The sequence below is a fragment of the Pteropus medius genome, unplaced genomic scaffold (genome assembly GCF_902729225.1).
Source record: "Pteropus medius unplaced genomic scaffold, Ma_sr-lr_union100, whole genome shotgun sequence".
Taxonomy (NCBI): domain Eukaryota; kingdom Metazoa; phylum Chordata; class Mammalia; order Chiroptera; family Pteropodidae; genus Pteropus; species Pteropus medius.
The window spans coordinates 11,854,267-11,875,330 of record NW_024356249.1 but is presented as its reverse complement, the minus strand read 5'-3'; the positions used below and the strand labels follow the sequence as shown (position 1 = coordinate 11,875,330).

The window sequence follows — 21,064 nt, the reverse complement described above, 5'->3', positions numbered from 1 at the left end:
AAAAAAAAGGAACGTATATTCACATAAAAATTTGTACATGAATGTTTATAGCAGTATTATTTATAATAGCTAAAAAGCAGAGACAATCCAAATGTCCATGAACTCATGAATAATTAAATAAAATGTGCTATATCCAAACAACCAAATATTAAAAATAAGTAAAAAGTACTAATAGATGCTATAAATTAGATAAACAATGAAAACATGCTAAATGAAATGTCAGTAACAAAGACCATATATTGTGCAATTTTATTTTTTTATGAAATGTCCAGAACAGGCAAATCCATAGACAGACAACTTCCAGGGATTAAGGAGAGAAAGGAATAGACATTGACTGCTCAAAGGTAGTGGTGGTGAACATGGTCTAACATTAGATAGTGGTGTCATCATCACAACTTTGTGAATATACAAAAAACCACTGAATTCTGTACTTTAAAGAAGAAAACTTTATAGCATGTAAATTACCTCAATAAAGCTGTTATGTTAAAAATAAGGAGACAAAGTTGATACATTCAGGAAGTATGAGCACATAGTCCTTTATTTGCTGTATAATAAACATACTATGTGCCCACTCTGTGGAAGGCACAAGGTTCAATGTAAAGATTCAGCAGTGACCAAGACAGGGTCCCTGGCCTTCGGAGAGAGTTTAGGTAGGGAAAAAGATAAGCAAAAGGCCAGTCACATTCATCTAGAGAGGGGTCAGGAAATGGTGCTGCTGGAGGAGCACACGCAAGGCCACGAAACCCAGGCTTCATGGACATGGGAATCACAGCGGAGAAACAGACTTGTCTCTTATTCTCCTGAGAAAAACCAATTTTAAATTGGTGTTTAGCAAAGTATGGTTCACTCATTACATGTATCAGAATCACTGGAAGAAGGGCTTCTTTTAAAAATGCCAGCTGGATGCTTTTTCCCAGACCTTTTGAATTGTAATGTCTAAGAACCAAGGATGTGTAGGATATGAACTAGGGAAAAGGATCTCAAGAGTACACCAGGCAAAAGGAAAAAAAAAAAAATTAATACCCAGTCTTAAGAAGCCATGACAAACTGGAGAAGCTACAGGGATTAAGAACAGCATGAGTGTAGATTAAAGCACTGGGTGGAGTGGCAAGAAGTAGTTGAGGCAACAGATGAGATGCTAGACCATGAAAGACCTTACAAGCCACTGAGGGGAGTTTGGATGCTATTTTGAAGGTGGTAGTTGGTATCTTCTGAAAGGTTATAACAAGGACAGATATGATGAGTTTTGTGTTTTAGAAGAATCCCTGGGCTTCAGGGTAGAGGGAAGACTGAAGGAGCCCAAGACTAGGTACTGGTCAATTACACTGAGGCTATTGTGAATTTCAGGTGAAAGGTGATGGCCACAGGAGTCTGAGGAATGGCACCAGGCATGGAGGACTTTGTAAGTAGCCCCAGGTTTTGACTTTATTCTCAAGGCCATAGAGAGTGATTAAAGGATTTTAAGCTAACACATGATATTGTGTGTGTGCGTATAATATTTTATATATAAATATATATTTTATATATGTTTTTATATATTATTTTGAAAATCACTGTGGTGACAAATCAGGGAAGAGGGTGATACAGAAACAAGGATAAAAATTCGGAGAATACTGCCATAATTCCAAATTAGACAAGAGCCTGTGAGCTATGTTAGAAGTCGTGGAAATGAAGAAGGGGTGACCTTAAAGTATATTAAAACAAACATAAGAATGGTGTGAGGAAAAGAGAGGAACCGGAAAATAGCATCCAGCTTTCTGATTTGAGAGTCAGCTTAGCATCTCACTTACTTCCACCACTTGTATCTAGTCAATTTCCAACTACATGGCCATGTGTAACCTTGCCCCTGTCTAATCCCAGGTGATGGTTGACCATTATGTATCACCTCCTTACTCTCCGACTGTACACTCACACAGTACACCTTGTAGTCTTCTTTGGTGACACTTTCACAGGATGTAATTATTTGACTCTCTTATTATTTAAATAAGTAGTTCTTAAAATTTTACATTACATTCCTCCAAATCCCTTAAGGAGTTATTTAAAATACATATCCCTGGGCCTCGGTTCTTAGACATTACAATTCAAAAGGTCTGGGAAAAAACATCCAGCTGGCATTTTTAAAAGAAGCCCTTCTTCTTCCAGTGATTCTGATACATGTAATTAGTGAACTATATTTTGCTAAACACCAATTTAAAATTGGTTTTTCTCAGGAGAATAAGAGACAAGTCTGTTTCTCTACTGTTGCATCCCAGAGCCTAATGTGGTAGCTAACTTCTCATAGCCATTGATAAATTTTGTTGAATAAATGAAGGAGAAATGAAAGAACAAGTGAACAGGTGATGATGTTCTTCACTAATAGAGGCATACAAGGGAATGACTGTTTTTGAAAAGTAGATCATGACTTGGTTCCCTCTGGGACCTGCTGAGCTCAAAGTTCCAGTGAGGCTTCCAAGCCAAGATGTTCTAGAAATGGATGAACACGTGAGATGTGTTCATGAGTCAGGTTTGCCAGAAGTAAAGATTTCAAGGCACAGTCATATGGAAGCTGAGATCATGAATATTTATTAGAGAATTCTCAACCCACAGAAGTGATGGCAAGTGCGAAGGGAAAATGGAACAAATGGAGCCCTGGAAGGAGCTAAATGTAAGGAGCAGGCTCAGGAAGATCAGTAAAGGAGGATGAAAAAAACATGGCCAGATGAAAACTAGGGAAAAATCAAGTCCAAGGCCCAAGAAACGAAATAGATAATTTTAGGGATGAGTAAGTGATCAGTGATTCCCAAAGACACGGTCAAATTTCATGAGGATAGAATTGGAAAATTGAGAGTCCCAGGTTACATTCTTGAGAGAAAATTTAGCTTCTCTGTGAAGTCTTCTCTGATCTACCCTATGTCAGTCAGGTAGGTATGTTCCTCCCCTTATTTCGTTAAGTTTCATTATATATGTTGTAATTATAACTCTTTGGAATTACCTTATGATTACTTGTTCATGTGTCTATTTCCCTATCTGACTGAGAGGGTAGTAATCTCAGAGACAGATATTTTTACCTATTACCTGTATTAAGAACTGGGATTCAGTAGGAATTCAATGTTTGGTAAATACAGAAATTGATTAACAAATAGAATGTGTGGTAAACACATCTATGACTACTCAAAATTTATAAATACTCTCCATTTACTGTTTTGAGTAGGCATTGCTTTAAGCAGTAGGTAGATGTGAGTAGCAAACTTATTCTTTTCTAAATCTGTGTGCTCTCTAGATTATTTCATCCATCCCTTCATTGAAATTAATACTGGGGAGACTATGCTCCCTGACACATACCTCATAGGGTTGTTGGAAAGATCTAACAAGTTAACATTTGTGAAAGTGTTTTGTGAACAGAAAATGTAAAAGAGGCAGAAACTCTGCATATACATTGATTTAGGACTGAGAGGCAGCATTAGAAAGATGGCACCCATTTTCTAACTATAATTAAATATAGCTTCTTTGTCCAAAAATTATGTCAGCAGCAATAAGCAAAAAGCCACCATCTCTGGATTTCATCCAGATCTGCTATTTCTTTCTTTTGTTGTCCACAGCCTCAGCTGTTAATGTCAGTTTCTGGTAATTACCACATGAGATACCCCATCTTTCACTACAGCTCTTTACAGAGAAAGCCATTCAGGCAGGTCCCTTCTGTCTTTGTCTCTGAGGTTGGAGAGGATGACATCTGTGAGTGTGCATGCTGGGGTATGTATTGTGGGATCGTAGTTTCGGGGAAGAGTATAGGAAGTCAGACCTATAATACTTTGAGTAAATGGATTCACTAACCCTATGGTAGAGCTTTACCCCAAGACAGTGCATATGCAAATATCCAGGGAGTGTGTGGTATTTGTAGCAATACTATTAAAGCAGAATACTTTTTTTTCTTAATTTTGAACTCATGATAAAAATTCTAATTTGAATGCTTTTACAAGTGGTCATTTTAAATCATAAGCCATTGAACTAGAATTCAGCTACTATGTTCATAATTATATTCTAGATGACCAAAATTAGAGTTTCAAATAATTTCCTTAGATAAAATCTTTTTCACTTAGAATTAATTCATCTGTATCTTTACTTTAAAAATGACTATTTTAACCACTCAGGATATGGTGTGTTGGATCTTTTCTGAATACTACTTAAAGGCATTTATATTTTTAGTTTAAATGTTAGCTAAATCTTAAAATATGACTTAGATGTCATATATGAATAGCCACATTAAATATAGTGTACATTACTTTGTGATTACTAAATTTAATTAAGAAAATCTTTCATTGCTAATAATAAGTAGAAGTAAATAATATGCATATCAGCTCAGGGTTAATACTCCGCTGGCAATTTGGTAAACTCTTAGAATATTCCTTTTAATTATGTACATGTCTTATTTTTCCTGCACTAAGTTGATTATTAATGCATGCGGAAATTAAGATAATTCATTATAAAACATTTTGTGATATTTCGAAAAACACAATAGACATTTAGTGCAAAACACTTCTCCATTTTGATCTTAGTCCATATCATTCAAAATATATAGAACTAAATCCATGGAAAGGTACAGAAAGTAAATGCCTGTAGAATGTGAAAAGGTAGACAAAGGGGTTTGGAAAGAATATTTTCAGTAGCAAGAATTTTAAATTGCTAAGCAAACAAAACATATAAAATGATGATGATGATGATGATGATGAAGATGATGATGATGAAGATAGCTAACACTGTATGTCAGAACTGTCCTAAGCAATTAACATTAAATGCTTTTAACAACCCTGTGAGTTAGGCATATCCCCTCGCCACTGTTTTGTTTCACTTAGCCCACATTGCACAGTTATTAAATGATGGAAGGGGCCTGAAGCCACACATGCAATCATAGCATTTTATTGCCTCTCTGCAATGGCTCCCAGGGGAATGCATGACACATGATAGGTCAGCAATTTAAAAAAGAATTGACTATATTAGGAACATCAAGGATAGGGAGCAGAGGAGAAAGGAGACAGTGGAGTAGATATAAGGCATTCGAAATAACAGTCCAGGTAAAAGGAGTGTGGCTCTCCACGAGAGCAGGAAAAGAGCACGTGAGACCAAGGCAGTCAGTTTACTGGGAACAGCAATAAAAATAGTAAGTCTAAACCATATTTAGAAAGAAGAGTCAAAATAATTTGGTGATTATTTATTTAAAAAATTTGTTCATACCAGACCCAGTGCAAACATCTAGAATAAGGTAAACATTTAAGTACACCACATCCTAGTGATTCCTTGCCTCTCCTAATCATTACAGTGAAACATTGTCTCTAGTTAAGATTCTCCGGCTATTTCATTCCTATAAGAACATCATAAAGGTTATTTTATCAATTTAATATGCTTTATTCAAACTAACACTAAATGGTACTCTTCTGGCCTGAAAGATATACATAACATAATCCCAAATGAATATAGGCAAAATTTTATATACTTTGTCTGAATTAAAAAGAGAAAGCGCTTGTTTAAAAAAAATCTGTATTCCATATTGAATTCTTAGGGATTGCATAACTCTATATATTCTACCCACATAGAAAAAGATATGAAACTGTTAAATACTAACCAAAAAAGGCTCCTGCAGACAGGGAGGAATAGAGCTATCACAATTGGGACATGTCATAAAGACACATGAGTTCTGAAAAATGGAGAGAACATGATGTTGTATTTCAGCCCCAAACCTAGAGATGAAAGACTCCTCATCGAGTACAGTGTAGAATAGACGGATTAAGAGAGAGTACAGCATGAACAAAGTGACAAAGAAGAAAAGAACAGAGAAGAAAGAGAAATTGAATGGTAAAATAGGAGACTGCGGCTGGCATTTTTGGGGAATGTGTCTCATGAAAACACACTTTAATATTTTTTTTTCAGAATTGTTTGTATCTATACTGCAGTTGTTAGAACAAAGTAGTAACTACAGCTGAGGAAATACAGTGTAAAGACTGTGCTCAGAATGTAACTTGGACTAACGGCAGATGTAAAAACTGAATGGCTGGAACTTGTAGGAAAAGCCTAAATGATATTGACATGCTTATTCTGACACAGACAACATACCAGAACCAAGACAACAAAATAAGAAAAGGAGCGGAGCTCTAGGACATCAGAAGTGAAATATTTTTAATCAGTCATAACTGGCTAAGGGTTTCCTCAATTTATGAAGTAATTATTTATTTATTTGTTCAAAAATATGAATTGCAGTAACAGTATAAACAATATGATAGGTACTAAAAATATATAAATGAATGAAATGATGTTTGTGCACATGAATAACTTAGCCAATTTAGAAAAGACTGAAATTCAATATGAAAATTATATTATCAAATATTCGATGTTTTTGAAGTTGGGCTACTTTCTTTTTCCCTTTCTGGCAGAAAGCTAGAGATTTATTCTTTGGCGAGGTAAAACATAGGGCCTCTTGGATACAGGACACCTGGCACAGTTAGGATTAGGTAGCACATTAAATTAGTTGTGATAAGTGAAAATATGAATACTGAACTATAAGTTTTCCAGTCCTCTTCCCCTAACTGACTCACAAAATACTATTAGCCTAGCTTACATCCTCTAAGCAGAGCATTTAGAGAATTATCTTTGGGAGACTTTTAGCTCCATTGGCCTAAAAGAAAAGATCTAAACATTTTAACATTAGGTGATTTCCCAGTGATATCCAGTCAACAAATGCATTCCATGTACAGAGTTTTTAATCAACTTTTTAGTGCACTCTAAATATGAGTGGAATCCAATCTTCACTGGGCATGAAGAAATTTTCTATCATAAAAAGTAGACATTAAATCAAACAAATAGGAATAACGTAATTTAAGTAAATAGAGGCTATGCCTAGAGAGAAAAGCATCTAAAATTATTAATAATTTCAGAGATTTTTAAAAAATGTATGCATAAAACAAAAGTTTGTTTACAAAGGAACCTTCAGAGATCATGAGAGAATTTTTATAAATTAATTATAATAATTATAATTAATAATATACTTATAATTACATAAATAATTAGTTATAATTCCAGATAATGAAATTAAAATTATACTTTTGAATTATAATTTCAGAGATGGAAATCAATAGAATTAGAACATAAAGTAGAGGTAATCTCCCAAAAAGCAGATCAAGGAGACATACAAAAAGGAATCGAGAGAGAATAAAGAATTAGAACAAGAAGTCCAAGACCTAAATTATAAGAATTCCAAAAAAAATAAATGAAGAGTCAGAATTATCAAACAAAAAATTTTCCCAGAAGATAAGGATATGAAAATCTAGATTAAAATGTCCTACTGAGTGTCCAATGCAATAAATAAAAATATACGCACATCAAGCTATATTCTGTTGAGTTTCCAAATAAGGAGGACAAATAGGAGCTCTTGAAGAGTCTGAAGACTGCCCTCCTCCAAAAAAAATGTTACAAAGAATGAACGGAGTATCAGAATGGCCCTAGAGCCAGAAAAACAATGAAGTGATGACTTCAAATCTTCAAATTCTAAAATAAAATACTTTCCTACCTATATTTTGGCAACCTATTGTTTAACTATAACACTGAAATGAAGACATTTTTATATATGCAAGTTCTCCGAAAAATAGACCTTTCATTTTCAGCCTCAGGAAGCTATCTGTTGATGTGCTGTACCTAAACAAGAGAATAAATGAAGGAAGATGAGAAGTTGGGTTATAGGAAACAGGAGCTACAACACAAAAGAAATGCGAAGAAAATCCTCAGAATTATGATAATGGGAGGTGCTGAGATATAAGCTATACCTTACCTTTGGAGATAAACCACTCGAAATTAAAAAAGCTGGAGAGGTGTCTCTAAGAACATAAATAGTATAGCTAACCAGATGTCCTCTGCTGAAAAGTTTGGAAGTGAATTCGTTTTAAATATGTAAAAAGAAAGACAAAGAAAATGCTAAGCAATCAAATGATTCTTTAAATGCTGATTATTAGTGAAAGGAACAACAAAAATTTTTCCAAGTAATCAAATGTAGTCAAAGTATATTAGATGTCACACAATGCAAATGTAAGTTATAGTTTATCAATATGGGAAGATAGCAGGACAGGAAGTGTAAATGTCAGAGGAGCGCAGGTATTAAAGAAATAATTCTTCATATCCCATAGTGAGAAGTCAATACAAACTAACATAGCAGAAAACTAGGAAGTACAAAGTAAATGTAGACAAGTTATTTAAAAATACGAAGTAAAATATATCAAGGAACAATTAGTTAAAGAGTTGAATGTAGTCACTTTTAGTCACTGAAAACAGGGACACATATATTGGGGCTGCCATTTTTGGACTGATGGATGGTTAAAAATCGTATGTACAAGTAAATTTAATAAACATTTTAAATAATAATAGGCTAAAACGAAAAGTTAACAAGTCTAATTGTAAGAAACAGAGAAGTGCAGGAGAGGTAAAAATAAAATGCCAATCAAAAATCCATACAGGAAGCACTAGGGTGAAGAATAGAATTTGCATAAAATTAAATTATTGATGTAGGGATGAACTTGTAAATCTTCTCAAACCATTTAGGAAAAAAACACAGAAATAGAAAGAATGATGGAAAATATGGAAGAAAATAGGAGACAGTGATTATAAAAAAATTTATAGATAACTAACATTTCTAAAGAAATAACCAAAATAACTGTTATGCAAAAATGTAATCAAAGGTATAAAGAAATAAAACACTTCTCTGCCGAAGAGAAATCTACATGAATAAATAGAAAGGCAAAATTAATGCAAGGAACTGATAAAACATGTTTTTGGTAAAAGGTATAAGATTAGAGAAAACCCAAATGCAAATCTTGAGACCAAAAAGTTTATCCAGCAAAAAATAAAACTGAAGATAGTCTTAAATATTTCCACCACAACACAGATGAGGAATAAAATGAACCATAATATTTTTAGAAGACGTTCTTATGATCACTTAATTAATAAAAGAGATACTTGTCAAATTTACTTTCACATTTGAGGACTAGAGGAAAACTTTGTCCGATATACCTTCACTGAGAAAACCTAACATTTAAACAAGATTTTATTGGAAAAAATTTGCTCGAATATGTAATCCATTCTGGCGAAAATCAAAGCAAATTTGAAAAGTTCAGAAAAGGAATCATGATATAAAAGACATGACCCTGATCATTGAAGTGTATGAGAAATTGACCAAAATATGAGTAAACTTAGTTACAAAGCTGATACAACTATCAAAAAATAGTTTAAAAAGATATATAATGTAAACCAAAAAAATACAATTACAATCATCTGGATTCAAAACCACCAGGTTTCAATGAAAATATAACTTGTATATGCTTTTATCAGCAACAAGGAAAATAATGACTGGAAAAAAATAGAAAAAAATGATAAATTGACAAATTCTAGAGCTCAGAGAAAATGTACTTAAAAATGGATCATAAAGAAATTTTAATAGATTAAAATCAAACAAAACAACCTGGTTAGACCATGTTTTCTGATAGTGGTTTCTACTAAATGTGAAAACAAATAAATTAGTGATATAAACATAGATGCAACCACTTAGAAATTAAACAACTCTCTCTAAAACTCGTCAAAATTGCAATTAGGGCCATTTAGAAGTAAAAGATAATGAGAATATTGCATACAGCATTCTGTACTTAGAAAAAAAATCTATTTGTCTACGCTTTTATTATAAAAATAAGAAATAAAAAAAATAAATGGGCTTAGTATTCAACTTTAGAAGCTAGGCAAAAATAACATAAAACTAGTAAAAGAGGGGATAATTAATAATTATAAAAACATACATTAAAGACTTAGAAGACAGAATAATAGTGAATTAATTAAAAACTGTTCAAGAACAGTTTTTACGGGATAGCCAATACAATTTACAGATAGCTGACAAGTCTAAATTATAGGAGGGAAAAAAGGGAAAAAATTCAAATCCACAGCCTTTATTCTGAGATTATGGATGTAATCATAGATACAAAAAAGATGAGGAGAAGGAATAAAAAAATACTATATTTAGTGTATAATATGCTATACCATAATCTAATTAATATAATTAATATACTATATTAGTTATAAATATACCCTGGTCTCCCAGACCTTGAAAATAGTCTGTGACATAGTTATATTCTTTAGCTGCTACATTCTTTCTGTTCTTTCTCTCTTGATCAATCCTTTAAAAACAGTGTTTCACGCTCTCTGAATCACCATGCAAACTAGACATTGCAATGTACTCATCTTAAACATGCTGGGAGAGAAGCATTAGCATTCAAATCCAATGACCTTTCCTAAATCCATCTCTGTTTTTGAAACACCCCTTTCTTGACATCTTGAAAAACTGTGACTATTGTTTCTCTCCTATTGTCATGAATGTTGGTTCTCTCTCTTCTTTCTTGGTTCCCTTAACTCTGCCCATGGTTCTATCCTTAATGTTTTCTGACTTATCTTTCCCTATCAGATAACCCAATCATTCCCTGATCTCGAACACCATTGTTCTACTTCAATCCTGATCTTGTTACTCACCAACTAGTACAACATTTCCAACTGCCTGCTGACTAAGTCCTGTGAGACACAGCCAAAGTAGGAGCGATATATGTCTAAAACTGTATCACCCGGCTTAAGACGTTTTCTTCTTGATTTCTCTAATTTTGTTCAGTTGGATTTCATACCCTGTATCAGCCACTGTGTGTGTGTGTGTATTTTTTCTATTATCCAACCATTGTTTTCTCTAGCCCTACTGAAGTCATTTATCATAATGTCATTCCTTGACCACCATAAAGGGCTTACAACTGGCTGTTCTTTTTCTTCTTGCACATATAAATCAGGGCCAGATGAAAATATTCTAAATATTTGTTTCTTACATGATAGAACTTGGTAATTGAACTTTACGTCCTCAGACCCTCTGCCCCAATCTGCCTTTTGAGCGTTACATAAAACGCCCATTCAGAAATTATATACCACATTCAATTTTTGTATTTATCATTCTTAATTATATATTTTGACTTTCTCTATTTACTTCTATTTTGCCTCTGCCTGGAATACTATCTTTCATTTTTGGCTATCAAAATACTACTATCCAGTTCTGCATGTAAGGAGCTTAGAAGTTGCCACTCCATCTCAGTGGCAGATAAAAAGCTGAACAGACCGAGAAGTCATCAACGCTTCCAAGATTCCAAAGAGAAGTGAAGACACAGAACATACCACTGCCTCCAAGAACTGGAGAGACAAAAAGGAGCTTACAGGGGCAGAGATTCTCCTGCAGAAACACCTAGAGAACCAGTGCTGGGGTAGGAAAACCTGAACTGTAACTGCTGGAGGCTCAGCGCAGACGCCTCTAAGAGTTAAAACTCCGTGGGACCCAGTCATAAGGGGGCATACAATTTTGTGAGATTTATTTCCAGGAGCTAGAGTAAGTTCTAAAAGTGAAGAGAGAAAAATCTCATGTTTCCTGCAGGATGAGAGGAAAAGGAACTATTCTGAAATGTGCCAGAGCACTTTCTTTAGAGCAAGGCCTGTCCAAAGGGGAAACTAGTTAACCAGAGCCTAACCTTCTGGTATATTGCAGAGCTTAACTGACCTGGGAGAAAGAAGATACCCAAACCAGCCCATTCTAGTCATTTTGTCCTACTGAAGGCAAATTTTAAAAATAAATAAATAAATAAATAAATAAATAAATAAATAAATACTGAGAAATACTTGTGAAGTTCACAGTCCAGAGGTATAAGCTTATCAAAAGACTAAACATAACATTGAACTATAAAATGCTTCTCCCCAGCCCCATACTTTACTACTACATAATATTTTACTACTACAATATTAAAAGTCTAATTACAGCAGCTCCTTTAACCTAACACATCTTGTCAAGCTATCAAGAAAAGATTACCAAGCATGGCAAAAGGTAAAAAGCACTACTTGAAGAGACAGCACAAACATAAGAACCACACATGGCAGAGATGTTAAAATTATCAGACTGGGAATTTAAAACAAGTATGATTAATACGCTAGGGACTCTAATAGATAAAGTAGATGGCATGCGAGAACAAATGGACAATGTAAGCAGAGAGATGGAAATTCTAACAAGGAACTAAAAAAATGCCAGAGATAAAAATTATAACAGAAATAAAGATTATTTTTGATTAGCTTAGAAGGCTGAACATGACCGAGGAAAGAGCTTAAGGATACCTTAACTGAAACATTCAAAACTGAAAAGCAAAGAGAACAAAGACTGAAAGAAACAGAACAGAATATCCAAGGACTGTGAGAAAACTACAAAAGGTGTAATGTATGGCCGGGAGGCCCGAAGGTGGAAGGAAAAAATATGTTGAAAAAAATAATGACAGAACACCAAGCTAGACAAAGGCAAAACAAGCAAGCAAACAAAAAATATCCTACCTGGGTATATAATTTTCAAACTACAGAAACTTGAAGATAAAATAAAAATCCTGAAAGAAGTCAGATGTGGGAAAATATCTTACATGTAGAAGAAAGAAGATAAGAATTACATCCGACTTCTCAGAAACCAGGCAAAAAAGAGAGTGGCGTGAAATATTTAAATTGTTGAGAGGAAAAAAACCCCACCAACTTAAAATACCATTAGAATACTATAACTTGAGAAATTATCATTCAAAAGCAAAGGAGTAAAAAGACTTTCACAAATAAACAAAAGTTAAGGGAATGTGTTGCCAGTTAAAAGAAGTTATTTAGAGAGAAGAAAAAATGACATAAACAAAAGAAGAGAATCAAAGAAGAAATGGGTGAGGATAAAATAAAAACTTGTTTCTTATTCTTAATTGGCCTAACAGATAATATTTGTTTAAAATAATAGCAATGTATTTGATCATATATATACTTATATATGCTTATATGTAAGTGAAATAAATAATAAATGACAGCAGCAACACAAGGGACAGAAGGGAGGAGTTAGGATTGTTTTGCTATTATAAGGTTCTCATACTACATTTGAAGTGATACAGTGTTATTAGGAAGTAGACTTGGATTAGTTGTAGTGCCTTGGAAACTCTAGGGAAACCATTTTAAAAAAGTAAAAATAGAAGGACGATGATATGCTAAGAAAAGAGAAAAAATGGAATCAAATAAAATGCTCAAGTATAACCACAAAAGGCAGAAAAAGAATAGAAGACAAACATAAAAACAGAGTACAGGGCAACAAATAGAAATCAATAACAGATATGGTAGATGATGTTAATCCAACAATATCAAATATCGCTTTGAACATCAATGGTATAAATGCGCCAATTAAAAGACAGAGTTTGACAGAGTGGATTAAAAAACAAGACCCAACTATATGTTGTCTTCAAGAAACCTACTTTAAATATAAAGACTCATAGGGATGAAAAGTAAAAGGAAGAAGAAAAATATGTCTTGTTAACACAAATCAAAGAAAGCAGGAGTAACTATATTAAGTTCAGACAGAGCAGACTTCATAGAAAAGAAAATTATAAATAAAGAAGGTAATTATACAATAATAAAGCGGCCACTTCTCCAAGAAGACATAACAATTCTTAATGTGTATGAGACTAACAACAGAGTGTAAAACTATGGGAGGCAAAAACTGATAGAACTGCAAGAAGAAATAGATGAAGCCACTATCATAGTTGGAGACCTCAACACTCCACTATCAGAAATAGACAGATCCTTGTCTACGGCCATGCCACCCTGAACAAGTCTGATCCCGTCTGATCTCGGAAGCTAAGCAGGGTCGGGCCTGGTTAGTACTTGGATGGGAGACCACCTAGGAAGACCAGGTGCTGTAGGTGTAAAAAAATAAAAAATAAGGGATTGTAAGCTGATAAAGTCCTTGAAATCTGTGAGGTCAGCCAAGGGTTGCCTCGTCTAAAAAAAAGAAAAGAAAAGAAAAAAGAAAGAAAGAAAAAAAAGAAAGAAATGGACAGATCCAGCAGGCAGAAAATTCATAAGGACATAGTGGAACTCAATACCACCAATCAACTGGATAGAATGAAGATCTATAGACTACTTTATCCAACATTCAGAAAATACACAATTTTCTCAAGTTCGCATGAAACATTCTCCAAGATAGACCACATTCTGGGCCATAAAAGACACCTTAACAAATTTAAGAGAATAGAAACTATTCAATGTCTGCTCTTCGATCACCATGGAATTAAACTAGAAATCAATAACAGAGATAACTGACAAAGCCTAAAGTACGTGCATATTAAGTGACAAACTTCTAAACAACATATGGGTCAAAGAAGAAACCTCAAGAAAAATGAAATAATATTTTTAAATAAATGAATGAAAACAAAAGTTATCAAAATTTGTGGCATGTAATCAAAGCAGTGCTTATAGGGAAATGTACAATATGTTGAAAAAGAAGATCTAAAAATAATGATCTGAATTTCCACCTTAGGAAATTAGAAAAAAATAATTATATGGGATGTAAAACAAAAGGCAACAAATGAGCAAACTCATAGATAAGGACAACAGAATGGTGGTTACCAGAGGCAAAGGGAGTGGAAGGAGGTCAGAGGGTAAAGGGAGTCAAATATATGGTTATGAAAGGAGACTACACTTTGGGTGGTAAACACACAATGGATTATACAGATGTCGTATTATAAAGTTGCACATCTGCAACTTATATAACGTTATTAATGTTATCCCAATAAACTTAATTAAAATAACAAAAAAATCAAGTCAAAATTAAATTCAAATTCAAAGTATCAAATTAAATTCAAAGTAATCAGAAGTAATAATAAGAATTAGAGTGGAAATCAGTAAAATCGAAAACAGGAAATCAATAAAGAAATTCAAAAAAACCAAAAGCTGGTTCTTTTAAAAAATCAATAAAATCTATAAGATTCTAGCCAGGCTAAGGACAAAAAAAGAGAGATGGGACACAAATCACTAATATTAGATATAAAAAAGAGACATCACTACAGATCTCATAAACATTAAAACGATAATAATAGGATACTATAAACAACTCTGTGGTCACCAATTTGATTACCTAGATGAAATTAATTAACTCCCTGAAAGACACCACATGACAATACTCACACTAGAAAACATAAACAATCTAAATAGGCCTATATGTATTAAAGAAATTAAATCAATCATCGATAACCATCCAAAACAGAAAGCACCAGGACCACAGGTGTTTATTATAAATTCTTCCAAACATTTCAGGAAGAATCTATTTCAGAGTATAGAGGCAGAGAGAATACTCCCTAATTCATTATATGAGCCCATAATCACTCTCATGCCAAAACCAGACAAGACATTAGAAGAAAACTATAGACAAATATCTGTGATGAACATAGATATAAAAATCCTCAACAAAATATTAACTAAAAGATCCAAAGTAGCCAACACAATATTAAAGGAGAAGAACAGAGTTGGAGAACTGACACTATCTGCCTTTAAGACTTACGGTGATCAAGACAAGGTGATACTGGTGAAAGAACAGATAAATAGATGAATGGAACAGAATAAGAGCTCAGCAATAGACTCAGATAAATATAGTCTCAGATATATATAGTCAAAGAGGCAAAGGCAACACATTGGAGCAAAGTTATTTTTTAAAAATAAGGTTGGAACAATTAGACATCCACATGAAAAAAAAAGAATCTAGACAGACCTTATACACTTCATAAAAAATTAGATCATCTTCACTCAAATAGGCTATAGACCTAATTATAAAATGCAAAACTATAAAACTCTTAGAATGAATAATCTGGACTTAAAAATTTTAAAAATCTGCTTTGTGAAAGACAATATCAATAGAATGAGAAGACAAGCCACAGACTGAGAGAAAATATTTGCAAATGATACATCTAACAAAGGATTATTATCAAAAATATACAAAGAACTTAAAACTCAACAATAAGTAAGCAAATAATTCAATTAAGAAATGGGCCAGAGACCTTATGGACACCTCACCAAAGAAGATACACACAGAGCAAATAAGTATATAAAGATATGCTCCACATCACATGTCATTAGGGAAATGCAAATTAAAACAATGAGATGCCTCTACACATCTACTAGAATGGCCAGAAACTGGAATACTAATAACAGCAGATGCCAGAGAGGATGTGGAGCCACAGGAACTTTCATTCAGTACTGGTGGGACTGCAAAATGATACAACCATTTTTAAGGACAGTTGGGTGGCTGTTTTTACAAAACTAAACATATTCTTACCATACTATCCAGCAACTACACTCCTTGTTATTTACCCAAAGGAGGTGAAAATGTGTCCACACAGAAACTTGCACATGAATGTTTATAGCAGCTTTTTCATAATTTGGAAGCAATCAAGATGTCCTTCACTAGATAATGGCTAAATAAACTGTAGCAAATCCAGACAATGGAATATTATTCAGCATGAAAAAGTAATGAGCTATGAAATCATGAAAAGACATGGAGGTAACTTAAATGCAAATAATAAGTGAAAGAATGTCATACATCTGTCAAAACTTATAGAATGCGTAACACCAAGAGTGAACTTTAAGGTAAACTATGATCTTTCAGTGATTATGACGTGTCAATGTAGATTCATCAATTATACCGAGTGTTCCACTCTGATGGGTGTCTTGATAATGGTAGAGGCTATGCATGTGTGGGTGGAGGGATATGTGGAAATATCTATATCTACCCCTCATTATGCTGTGAACCTAAAACTGCTCTAAAAATGTCTTTAACGTACAATCTTAAAATTATCTAATCTAAATCTCAATTTTTATAGGCACTAGGAAATAAAAGTATAAATTTAATAAAGCAAATTTGATTTGCACATCAATACTCCAAAATCCAGGTCTGTGTATTTTATCTTCATTATCTAGGCTTTCACTATCCATTTAACCTCCCTTTGAAATGAAACAGAAAATGTATAATGACAACATTTCTGAGTACTTACTATATGTCAGGTGTTGTTCGAACCATTTTCGCTGATTGTATGCATTTAAAATGGTTATATATGTTGTTGGTTTGGTTTACATTTAAATATGAAAATGTACCTATTTTCTATGTCACTATAATTTTCTAGTTTTCAATAACAAAATCATCCTACATAGCTTAAAAGCCATATTTTGCTTGGGCATTCTGAAAATTTCCATCTTTAAATCAACATTAGGTTTTGGAATCAGATCAGGTTTTAAATCTGTTTTATAACATATTAAACGTATTTCTCTGAGCTTCATTTTCCCCATCTGTAAAAATAGGTCAGTAATACCTTACTTCAAATGATTTTTTGACTACTGAATGGATGAATTCATACTCCAGTGCTGGAACAGGGCAAGTCTACCAAGCATAGGAAGCATCATTATCAGCTGCCAACACCAATCCCCACTCCTCTTCAGGAATCTACTTGCTCTGCCTGTCATTGTGGCTGCTGTTTTTCTTCTCCCCAAAATATATTTGACATCTCTCCTATTTTCTGCATGGAACAAAAAGCAGACTTCATCCCCCTCCTCCTCACTGAGTATTTCAGCATGCGAAGTGTCTCCTTGCCATCCTATCTGTGACATCACTTGGACCTGCACCAAGAAAAGATTATGGGACCAAGCAAGAGGTCATCATCGAGACCTCAAGTGATGACTGAGTCCAGGGTTGATCAAAGACTCCAGTTATAGCAATCACATCATCCTGAGAGCTGTGAGGTGGGCGTCTTATTTTTGTTCATTTGATTTCTTTTCTGAGTGCAGGGGGATTTTTGTTTCTATGATTAATACGATTTTCCAGGTTGTTGCATCCAGGACATAACAGTGGTCTCAGCCTTAAATTTTTTGGTTTTTACTCCCACTCCCAGAAATCCAGGAGGATGGGGAGGGTTTGGCCACCCCTGCCCAGCCCTGAGCCAGGCACCACCATTGTAAGGAAACTCATTCAGAAAATCAACTGTTAGGATTAAGGTTAAATATACTATTTTCTATTTCCTCGTCTAAAATAACTAAAATGAACAATAGATAAATTATTTGAAAAAACTTCAAATGTTTTATTCTCTGTATAAAATTTATTCCAGAAGATATATAGCTCTAGTATATCATTGCTAAAGTCTCATTATTATGATTGATATGGTATATGTGCTGTTTTCTTTTTGGTGATATTAATTAAATAAGCACAGTACTTCTAATTAGTAATGTCAACTGACTTTTGTTATTCAGAGATTCTGCACACCTGTTAAGTTGGTGATGTAGCTCTAAAAATATCCTGTTTGTTATTTCAAAAATGGATACATAATATTAAAATGTCAGCTTTGCTGCCTTGTGTTCCCTGACACAATATTTTGTTTGACCAAAAGCGATTCTGAAAAGTGAATTTATCATATGAATGAATAAATCTGAATGCAACACTTTGTTTTCACACAGATTCAAATGTGTCTCTATCTCCCAAAACATGATATGAACTCTCTAATACATCCAATCCAGCCTAATAATCTGAACTAAGACTCAGATTAAGTAATTGGAGATTAACCCACTCATATCGATTACAATATGAAATATGACTCAGTTGCTTTCCAGCACGCAAGCTTGTTTTACTGTCTCCAGAGGTTTGGTGGGTGATAATGTTTGTGAAAATCGCACACATGTAACTATGAATATAGCTGGAAAGCAAATCAGTGATAGCTTATCAATCAAACTGTAAGAGTACACTCAAACTCAAGATAAAAGCTGAATGTATTTTTCATTGCCAGGGCAGGGTAACGTAGTCTCATTACTCATCAGACTACAGATGATGTGACAAAGGCATTACTTCTTTACTTCTAAATCTCTTAGTATGCTTTTGCTATTGATTTTTTTCTAATGTCAAAGCCTATCTTCCACATGCACATATATAATAATTTATCAATGTTTTATATTTTTAGAAGAATGCTATATATCAAGTCTTTTCTCAAATAAATAAGCTTTAGAGTGAGTTGAGATAAATAGAGCTTTCTAAAAATGTTTAAGTTTTTTGGTTTCAGTTTGAAGGAATAGTGAGTTGCATTCCCTAATCTGTAAATATATGACTGCAGACATAAGAATATCGAAAATTTTGTAGATAAAAACAAAAACGTGGAAAGTTAAGTTCTGGAGAAACCACTAAAGAATAAATCAGACAAAAAGAGTGGCGTGGAAGAAAAGAACAAGAAAAAAGCAAAGTATATTGATATAACATAAGCAAGAAATAAATAAAATTAAAATTCTTTTATGTCTTTAAAAGTAGTCTTTTGTTTCTTTTCAGGTTTGTTTCATTTTCCTCTTTATTGTTATATATCTTATTTTTTAAGGCACTATATTACATAACTTTAAATACTTTAAGAACATCACATGGTTAATGTTTCACATTTTCAAAGAATTTTCTATTTTCTGTTTGAGGAATAATAGAATAAGTGCAAGAAGAAAATAGTAAATTGGAATTTGAGATTCCAGTTTGTGGACATAGATGACTTTTATTTACAGAAGAATATCATGGAATTGAAGAATGTGTTGCCTATAACTCAAAACAAAGGGGGTGAGAGCAGTTAGAATAAATTACGATCTCAAAACTCAAGAAAACACAAATGAAACAAATACGAAGAGCAATAAATAAAATTATTTAGAACAGAAACACCAATAGAACGAAACAGATGTAATTTATTTTCTCAATAGATTCATCGGAAGCTTAATCTGGTCCATGTGAATAGAGCGGAGCAAGGTATAATTTATAGCCTAATCCCATGACACTGTGCTAAGTTGCAAATGGGGTTTCAACAGCAAGATGTGAATAGGCAAAGTATACAAATAATGAAAGAAGCTTCAGATGAATTGCTCAGGCCAAGAGACTATCTTCATAGCCCAAGTTAAGAGCTAGGCAAAATCCAACAGGGTCTGGCTAGATTTATGTTACTTCACCACTACCAGTTTTCACAATGCTGGAAGCAGCTATGAACCAGAATCTCTGCCTTGTCACACATAAACCATTCTGTAGGACTATATCCATTAATTATTTGAAATGAACACTTATCAAAAACACCAGTATTGACTGTATTTGTTACTTTCTATATTCTTGTCAATTGTTCAAATTATCAATTTATTAGTTTATAAGTATAATTGTTTTTCTAATTATTATAATTATGATTGATTATTACATTATGTTGAAGGCAAATCATTTATTCTGAGAGTTTCTGACATTTGACATTTCATATCACTAAATGAAAACCATCCTACTAGCATTGTGCTACTGTTGTTCAGCTTTTATAGCTTTGTTTTGTTTTCATGTTTGGTGTTTGTTGATTTGCATAGCTACAAATTCCTAGATACTTTAATTCTCCTAGAATAAAATAAGGATAGAATATAAATGCTCCTCGAATGAATTCCACTTTGAACATTACATTTGAGTCCTCTGTGCTTAAAAGTTGGTAACGCCCATGAAAAGCAATTTGATTTGCTATAAAAGGACGTGCCAAGGAAAAGTCATATCTCAGATACTAAAATAAAGTACAATGGCTCTGACTATAAAGCACCAAACATATACAGTTGAAAATTGAACATACTCTCATCTCTGAAATGTCAAGTAAAAAAGGTGGAGTGTTTTCTTACCCCTACTTCTCCAAATAATAAATTATTTGGGGGTTAGATACATATAGTTGGAGAAATATTCCCCTTTGTCTAAAGTTACTTAAATGAGAGGCATCCATGAAATAAAATTAATCATGAGAGCAGATGCACGTCTGAATAATTTCAGTTCTCAAAGTGAGGCAAATGGTTAAAAACAAACATTGTTTTGTGGTTTTTGTTCAGATTGACACCTATTGTAAAGCTTCAAAATGGGACTCAGGGATGACAAGGTCGCTAGAGTTACACTGGAGAAGCAGTCGTCTTTTAAAAAAAGAAAAGTATGTGCTTTTATAAATTTTAGTTAGAAACCTTTCCTCACTTTTGGAAGGAACTTCCAGTCTTGCAAACATCATCACGGTTGAGACTATTGAAAAACAAAGATACAAAGAAAAGACTCGAAATGTAACGTTTTTTGTTCCAAAAAAGGATTTTGCCTCTAAAGCGTGTTGGTTTCATAGTATTGTCCTTTGTTTCTTTCTCTAATCAGTTATAAATGGCAAGGCTT

The 21,064-nt window shown here is 33.5% G+C and overlaps 1 protein-coding gene and 1 non-coding gene across 7 annotated transcripts in view; one reads left to right on the top strand and one right to left on the bottom strand.

Annotated features, from left to right (window-relative positions):
* The window catches only part of GRM8 (glutamate metabotropic receptor 8), a 691,970-nt gene that overhangs the window by 78,975 nt on the left and 591,931 nt on the right, over positions 1 to 21,064 (bottom strand). The window lies entirely within an intron of this gene.
* LOC120601288 (5S ribosomal RNA) lies at positions 13,660 to 13,778 on the top strand. Its single transcript, XR_005652417.1, has one exon. It is a non-coding gene; the product is annotated as a 5S ribosomal RNA (ribosomal RNA).